General features: G+C 51.6%; 1 long non-coding RNA gene across 1 annotated transcript; it reads right to left on the bottom strand.

The window, feature by feature from the left end:
• Positions 1-1,057: 1,057 nt before the first annotated feature.
• LOC128312469 (uncharacterized) lies at positions 1,058-6,329 on the bottom strand. Its single transcript, XR_008291833.1, has 4 exons — positions 5,989-6,329; positions 5,508-5,655; positions 1,745-1,845; positions 1,058-1,310 (listed from the first exon to the last, which is right to left on the bottom strand). It is a non-coding gene; the product is annotated as an uncharacterized LOC128312469 (long non-coding RNA).
• Positions 6,330-8,762: the final 2,433 nt, after the last annotated feature.

The following is an 8,762-nucleotide window of genomic DNA, read 5'->3' as shown; positions in this document are numbered from 1 at the left end:
GCCAGAGGGCCCACAGCATCCCTTAGAAAGCACCAACTTCATCAGGACTCCTGCCCACTAATTGATTCAGACCCAAGGTACTGGTTGTAGCACCTTTCCAGGATTCCTCAAGTCCTGGTCCCAGATCCAAGCCCTGCCCCGGCCTCCATCAGCACGGAAGTGTGTGCTCTGAATTCCATCCCCCTTCCCGAGGCTCCCCGGGCAACGGAGGACACCAGCCACTGCGTGTTCCTCAGGGCCCCAGCTTAGAAGGGGCACCAGATCGCTCCCAAAACAAGGCAAAAGTCTCCCCTTTCACACCAGCGTGAAGAAGTCTCCGTGTATGAATGAAGCAGACGTCCGCCTCCTAACTCTGATTCTGGGAGCACAGGATTGAGGTTCACCAAGCTAACGTCCCTTTACTAGGAAGCCAAGGTCAAGTTTGGGAGGCAAAAGATCAGGCCGGTCTTGGGTCTGGTAAGGAGGAGCCCAAGGAAGTGCAGGCGTTTGGTGGTTTGAGACCGGAGTGGGATCACTCAGCCCCTCGGGCAGGTGACTTCCCATCTGCACGGAAGGGGCCTGGCCGATGCTTGGTTGACACCTGCAAAGGTCAGCCTGTGTAGCCCCCCTCCTTTCCTCACACCCGCCCCTATAGACACCCTTCTTCCTCATCCAGTCGCCTAAAAACTAATGGCCTTGCTCTCCCTCGCAATCATCATCTTCGGGGAGGAGTCATTTCGTTGATTACACTGCAGTGGGTAGATTCATCTGAGCCATTAAATCGCCATTTTTGCAGGTCAAAAGCAGTCAAATACAGGCGATTTCATACCACAACAGTAAACGCCCTGAGACTTCTCACTCAGCCTTTCGAGAAACAAGATGTAGATTCGTAGTTTTGCAAAGGCCGCCTCGGCCAATTATCGGACGAGGGGGAAGCGGGAGAAGGACTCCCCACCCACGATACGATTTGCAGACCACATAACCCCAAGCCCCCCACCCCCACCCCGACGCCCACGTCCTCGAAGACAGAGGCTGGCTATTCAGCCATTTTTGAAGGAGAAAAAATATTCTTCTCACACTTGGCAACAAATTGGCTTAAATAATCTGCGTCACCATCCCTTGTCTCCTCTGCTAATCATGTTGGTAAATGGTTGGGGGTTTTTTTCTCCCCTGTGGCCGCTGCTGCTCGGGAGGAGGGGGATGATGGGAGCAGGGTGGGGGACGGGAGGAGGAGAATGTTTCGTGATAGATGACCGATTCAAGAATGCCTTTGATATTCTTGGTTAACTCCCTCGCAGACACGGAGAACTGGATTGGTCAGACAGCTCCCCCTGCGTGGCACAAACAAGAAACATTAATTAAAAATAATTGCTACCCCCTCCCCAGAATTAAGAGTGTGATGTTCAGATTCGTTTTAAGAAAGGTAATTTGATGCCAATAAATGACAATTATAAAAACTTCATTACAGTCAAGAGCAATCTATCTACCATTGTCCTAATTACACATTGTAGGAATAATGAATGCTAATGATTTAATGTACCATAATTACCACGATTGAAAAATAAAATATAATAATCGCCATCGTTATTGTTATCGATAATACAGATATTTTGGCACGGCCGATCTCCACTTGAGGCTGAGATGAAATTTTGGGGGTTTTTTTTGCCCCCCAACTAGAAACACTCCCTTCTCCCCGCCCCGCCCCCCGACATACCCCCATCCCCATACCCCCCATCATTATTAAGACAAGAAATCTACAGCTCACAATGGAAATGCTTTGCTTCTCCCGGAGGGTCAGAGTTGATGGGTTAAATCCAATCTCCTGTCCCGTGGCCAATAGATCACCTTTGGTTTCTCCCTGAATATCTTTTGAGGTAGGAAGGAAGGAAAAAGCAATTATTCTCACGTGGAGCCAGGGTTGCGTTTTGGCTGGTCACTCTCAAGTTCTTTTATGAAAGTAGCCATGGCTTCTGATTGCAAAGAGAAAACAGCCACATTTTGCAGCCAGATATTCACAATGTCATGTTGTGGCGGGGATTAGGGGCTCTGGAGCCAGGCTGCCCAGGGTTCGAGTCCTGGCCCCACCACCCACCAGCTGTGGGGACTTTAATTAAGCCTTTCAACATGTCTGCGCCTGGGTTTTCTCCTTAGAAAATGACACTTAAAATAGTTCCTACCTGAGTCTTTCATGGCTCTACGTTTGTTAAGACATTTAAGATATTTCCCGTCTTTCTTTCCCGCCACTCTCCATCATGCACATCCCCACGAGTCAATTCATCATTCTCTAAGGATGGTCCCCACACCCCTTTCTCCCCATCTTTGCTCCCCCAGGAGTTGCCTTCCCCCGGCTCAGCCTAGGGAGGGTCCGCTGCCCTTGGACCCACCCCCTCCCCCACAGCTCCGCCCGTGACTTTTGCCACACCTCTCGCGTGTCTGTCAATCTGATCTCTTGTCCTTTCCGCTCCATGTCAAAACTCTCCATTTCTAATCTCGGCATTGCCTTCCCATCACCCCGAGATAACAAAGTACGTTCACGTACTTCTGTTTTGTCTCTCACATAGAATTTTAAACCTAACTCTCCCACTGTATATAGACTTGGGGAACAGCAAAGGACCTCAGCGAGTAATTATCATCTGCTTGTTACATGCCAGAGGTTAAGCATTTTACTAGTGTTATTTTATCGAATCCTGGCAACATCCTCCACAGTAGGTGTTATCGGCAGCTGTGTTGTATAGATGAGAAAACTGAGGCTCACGGAGTCTAAGACTTTCCAGACACCACACAGCCCGTGTGTGGGCAAAGCCAGGGTTCAAGCGAGGCATCTGGGCTTTGGAGCCCACATCCCACTCCTTGCCTTTCAGTGGGTATTTCATCAAGGGGCGGGGGGTTTCGACGTTTTTAAATTATTTTAATAATGGACACAGCAATCGATCCTATGCACATACCACCATTTATTTTTATCCTGCGATTGGACATTTTGTTTGCATCTGATTTTTCACCCCAATAAACAATTCTCTGGGGTCCATCCTTGTCCACAAAGCCTTGCCCACATTCTGAATTTTTCCTTACGCGACCTTCGTGACCGGGTGCTGTGTGTCGTGACTTTTCCTTGTCGGCGGCTCAGTTTTGCTAAATTCCTGTAAATAGTGCCGAGTTGGGTTCCCGGCACAGAGCTAAGTCACTGGGAGTCAGAGGTGCCTTTTTGAATCTTACCTTTGAGCTGCCTTAGGGCAATTCTGGAGCAGCCTTTAATCTAGGGATAATTTATCACCACTTTTAAGGCAATACTCTTTCTGAGGCTCGTACCTCATGCCCTGTCTATTGTGGGGTCTTTTCACTCTGGCCAAAGGGAAGAGATTCTCCCCCTACGTAAGACCCAGACATTGTTCTCTGCTCCCTTTAAGGGTTCTTCCTTCCCTTGGCCTCCAAAAGTTTCCTCTCTCACGTGCACAGACCTAAAGACCTGAGGGCAGGCCTCTGCAGGTTTCTGGAAGTTTCTCCCCATGAAGATCTCTCTTCTCAAAGCGCTCTGTCCCACAGATGCCAGCCATCTTGGAATCCCCGAACTCTGGTCTCTGCCTTGAGTTGGGCTGAAGAAACCACCCAATTCTTTGGCTTTGCCTTCCCCTGTGGCCCAGCAACTCTCATCAGGCTTATCTCGGTTGCTTTTTTCTCTTGGGGAGCAGAGACCGGGGCTGCCTAGTGCCCAACATCTGAAACTGTTGTTACATGTTATCTGGTTTGCCAGTTGCTTAAGGCAGGACAGTCATTCTTGTCTCTAATGAGTCTCCCTTTCTTTTTTTTTTCTTTTTTTTCTTTTTTTAGTGTTTATTTTTGAGACACAGAGAGCGAGTGGGGGAGGGGCAGAGAGAGGGAGACACAGAATCCGAAGCAGGCTCAGGGCTCTGAGCTGTCAGCACAGAGCCCGACGCGGGGCTCGAACCCACAAGCCGCGAGATCATGACCTGAGCCGAAGTCAGACATTTAATTAACTGAGCCACCCAGGTGCCCCTCTAACGTGTCTCCCTTCCTTGAAACAGAAGCTTAGTTCCAGCATTTCTGAGAGTTTGGGTAAGAGTAATTATATACAGTGGGTGCCTTCTCCCTCAAACCACCCCTCCAAAACTTATCTTCCTCAACTAATATTTAAAAATTATTTATCACGGAGGGATTCTTGCTCTCTCCCTCTCTCTGCCCCTCGCCCACTCACACTTTTTCTCTCTCTCTCAAAGTACATAAACTTTAAAACAATAAAAATAAAAATTATTTATCATGGAACATAAACATAGAGGAATTAAAAAAAAACACTCAAAAGAGGGGGCCAGGGCTAAGTTAGGTGAGGGGATATGACACAAAGGAGACAACCACGGTTGGGATGTAGGAGTCAAGCAGGTCAACTTGTCTGCTCTGACAGGTCTTAAGATTGCTCAAAGCTTGAGGCTTTATGGTAAAGTTTATGTGCTGGCTTTTGTTTTTTTTAAATGCATATTCTCAGGTCCTGCCTCAACCCTACGTAGGGATCAAATGCCAGGACTCAGGTCCCACGTAGAATCTGCCTTTTCTTCATGTCCTCCCCCAATGCCTCAGACGTACGATAAACCGAAAGAATATGGCCACCGGGAGGGTCACACATTTGGCCCCAACTGGTAAGTTAGTGGCAGGACTGACCTTGGAAACAAGACCACTGAGTTCCCATTCTGGTCTCCTTCCCACTGGTGGTTGCTGTCAGCCCTCCCTCCCTGAACATCGGAATCGCCTGGCAGCTTTGAAAAGGTTGATGCTCAGGACCCTCGCCTAGAAACTCAGATTGGATCCGTCCGCGATGGGACCTGGGCACCTGGACCTTCTCAACGTCATCCAGGCGATTCCAGGGTGAGCCTGGACTAAGGCACGGGCTCTAACCCAGGCATTGGTGAAGGCCTGAGACCCTGAAATGCTGAGGTCTCAGCCCAAGTGCAATCTCAACCCCTCTCATCAGGATCGTCTTTAAATTTTTTTTTTAACGTTTTATTTATTATTGAGAGACAGAGAGAGACAGAGCATGAGCAGGGGAGGGTCAGATAGAGAGGGAGGCACAGAATCTGAAACAGGCTCCAGGCTCCGAGCTGTCAGCACAGAGCCTGACGTGGGGCTCGAACCCACAAACTGCGAGATCATGACCCGAGCCAAGTCGGACGCTTAACCGACTGAGCCACCCAGGCGCCCCACATCAGGATGGTCTTTAAAAGGCAATGAACAAAGAAACTCTGCTTCAGTGATGACAGTCCTTTTCCAACTTTAGTGAGCATAGAGATCTCCTGGGGAGCTTGTGAAGATACAGATTCCTTGGCCTTGACCCCAGAGATTCCGATTTGGTAATTTCAGGGTAGGCCCCGAAAATTTGCATTTCTTTTTTTTTTTTAAGTTTATTTATTTGTTTTTGGGGGGGGGAGGGGCAGAGAGAGAGAGAGAGAAAGAGGGGGAGAGAGGAGAACCCCAAGCAGGCTCCACACTGTCAGCGCAGAGCCTGATGGGGGGCTTGAACTCACCAGCCGTGAGATGGTCACCCAAGCCGAAATCAAGAGTCGCACGGACTGAGCCACCGAGGGGCTCCAAGAATTTGCATTTCTAACAAGCTCTGGAAGGATGCCGATGCTGCTGGCCATGAGGGAGCACCACGCTCAGAGAATCGCTGAGCTATGGGAGGAGAAGGCACTGAAAGGGCAGACCTGAGCTCCACCAGTGACCGGGTGGGGCCTCCATACCACCTCCAACGCAGCCTTGCGGCTGCCTTGTGGGTCACCCCCCACTCTGATCTGGCAGCTCCTCCACCCTGAATCCCCATTCGCCTCCCCAACATCACCGCCTAACCGTTCCCCGATCTGCAGCACCCACACAGGGTCTCACAAATCCTGGAACCCTGTGCATCCGGGAGGATCACCCACGACCACCACACTACCACCCTCGTCATCATCATCATCACCATCGTCGTCATCACCCTCATCAATAGGCACACACTGTTTTGTTCACCTCTGTGTCTGCAGAGACTTCTGGAACGCTTCATCCATAGTAGGTACTCAAAACCCACTCGTTAAGCGCATCAATGAACAATAGCTAACATTCTGAGAGCACTCCGGGACTAAGCGCTTCCGCTTTCCTCCCTTAAGCCTCCCAGTCCAGACAAAGGGGCGCTACTTTCCTTTCCATGTGACCGACGACGACGGGGAAACCGAGGTTCTGAGAGGCAGAGGCGCTCCATCCAGCAAAGGCCTGGTTTGGAGGGTTCAGGTCTGGCTGCCCAGCGCCCCCACCCTGCGCCTGGGACGGGTCTCGGGTCTCCCCCGGTGGGGAGATGAGGCGGGGCGGGGGAGGGGAGGCCACTGGCGAAGCTCCTCGAAGGTGCCGCGCGAGGTTGAGGTTAGAACAGCCGGTGGGCGGGGCGCGGGGGGCGCGGGGACCACCAGGGCGCGCGGGCGGGCGGCGTCCTAATTTATGGCACCGGGGGAGGGGATGCGGGAAGCGGCTTTGCGCGCGCCTCTCGGAGGCGGGTTGAGCTGCAGGTGAGGACAATGTAATTAAGAAATTAAAAGGTAATTTCCACAGACGCTGCCGCTCGCCAGGCCCGGCGACCGCCTAATTGATGGTGCGGCCGGCCGAGCCCACGCGACCGCGGTTCCTGAGCGCCCCGCGCCGCGTCCTCCCCACGTGGGGGTGGCTTCCCGGGGCCGCGGGGACTTCCGGGGAGCCCGGTGCCCAGCGAGGGGCCCGGGCCCGTGACACTGGGACCCTCTCGCCTCCGCTTTCCCCTGCCCTCCGACCTCTCTCCCTCCCCCTCTTTCCCCCACCAAAGGTAAGATAGGCTATTCCAAGCTGTCTCTTCATTCCCCCCACCTCCGTGTCGTCTCTATCGCACTTCCAATTTCTCTATAAATTTCCCTCTTTCTCTCCCCCTCTCTAGTTTGCTCACCAAGTCTCTTTTCATCTCTCTTCTCTCCCCACCCCACCCCCCCCCCCCCAGGTTTCTGTCTCTCCGTCTCTCCCACTTTCTTCAGTCCCAAAATTCTTACCGCTGGGCCCAGAAGAAAGAGTGCGTGGGTGACCTTTACACCCCAGAAGAGATTGCATTTAAGTTACTGCCACCCCCACAGTCTCCACCTCGCATCCCGGGGCGGGGCCTCGGCATGTGGGTTGGTCTTTAGAATATCCCAGCCTGAGTCCCGGAAGCCCACAGTGATGGCTGGGTTAGACCCACTTGGATCATCTTGCCGAGTCTGAACCCAGGAATATTGAGTGGGTGGGTGGATAGGTGGGTGGATGAGTGACTTAGTGCCAAGGTTGTCAGTTGAATGTTTGGATGGATGGGTGATTGGTTGCACAAACAGATGGGTGGATAGTACAGGGGTGATTGGTAATTGGACGGATGTGTAGACGAATGGATAAATGGGTAGGTGAATGGATAGGAACGCATCGACAGAGAAGCGTATGGATGGACAGGCAGACAAAAGATGAATAGGCAGATTATGAATGGGTGGATAGTAGGTACAGAGATGAATGGGTGACGGTATGTGTGGGTGGGCGGTTGGGTGGGTAGATGGATGGGTGGGCCGGTGGGTGAAAAGGTGAGTGGATAGACGAGTGGATGTATAGTAATGGTGAATAGGAAGATGGATAGTGGGGTGGATGGATGGGTGACCAGATAAATGGGGGAGCCAGGAACGTAAGTGTGTCCCTAGTGGTAACATTTATTTGATGATAAAGTCAAAACATAAGCACTTATAAACAAAGCAGGAACCTGCCATCCCCAGAGATACCTTCCAGCCTTGGGGTCTCGAGGTATTCACCAAGTGTTTCCCCATACAGGGGCGCCAAGGCTTGGCTCATCCCAGTTGAGTTACCACTTTTTCCCGTTTCTTCCCTCTCTTCATTCTCCAGATGGGCACACGCCTCACTGGATCAAGGAAAAGGTGAAGTAACAGGGGTGAAGTCACGTTGTCAACTGGAACATCCCCCACCCGGGCACGGACATCAATACATGGGATCTGTCACCAGGCCAACCCCATCTCTCGTGGACCAGCCAGACTGCAAGGTCCAGCAGCCACACTCTTTTCTTAAGCCGCGATCTGTCTTCCAGAAGGCCCCTCCTTCCCTCTCCACTTACCCAAATACCTGTTTGTCACGGTCCGATTCTCTCTCACACACCTGCACCTCCAGAAAGCCTCCCCAGTTGTGCCTCCCTCCGTCATAAGGGGCCTCGAATGACATGCTAAGAAACGTTGACTTTAATCAGTCACGTAAGTTGGAGCTGTGGCAAGGTGTTTAATCCTCCACCTGCCTCCTGGTAACATGTCCAATCTAGGATTCTAGTGACCTGTTTCTCGGTGGTTCCCTCTCTCTTCCAATGCCATCATGTACTCCCCGAGATGGAGAAATGCCTTTCGTTCATCTCAGGTTTTCAGTCCCTAGTGGAGAAGCTGGCACAGAGTAGGTTCTCAGTAAACATATCCTGAGTTGGCCAAAGGAGGAGGTTGATAAAACGTAACCACAATGGCAATATAGGTTTGCCTGCTGATTTTTCTGCAGTGTCTTCCCCCATTTCTCAGGGGAGGAAACCAAGACTAATAGAGATTGCCCAACTCTCCCCCCCCCAGAAACGTTGCTGCCTCCCCCCACCCCATTCTGAGTCAAGCTGTGAGGAATGTGACCACCCGTGAATACAGAACCAAAAGGGTCCTTTGTCCTGGGAGATGTGGAGAGGTGAGTGGGGGAGGGACCCAGTGGGGGATTAGGGAAGAGCCTGCAGGGAA

The sequence above is a fragment of the Acinonyx jubatus genome, chromosome D3 (genome assembly GCF_027475565.1).
Source record: "Acinonyx jubatus isolate Ajub_Pintada_27869175 chromosome D3, VMU_Ajub_asm_v1.0, whole genome shotgun sequence".
In the NCBI taxonomy this organism is placed as follows: Eukaryota; Metazoa; Chordata; class Mammalia; order Carnivora; family Felidae; genus Acinonyx; species Acinonyx jubatus.
The sequence above is the reverse complement of the archived record's forward strand: the minus strand, read 5'-3'. Positions and strand labels throughout refer to the sequence as shown.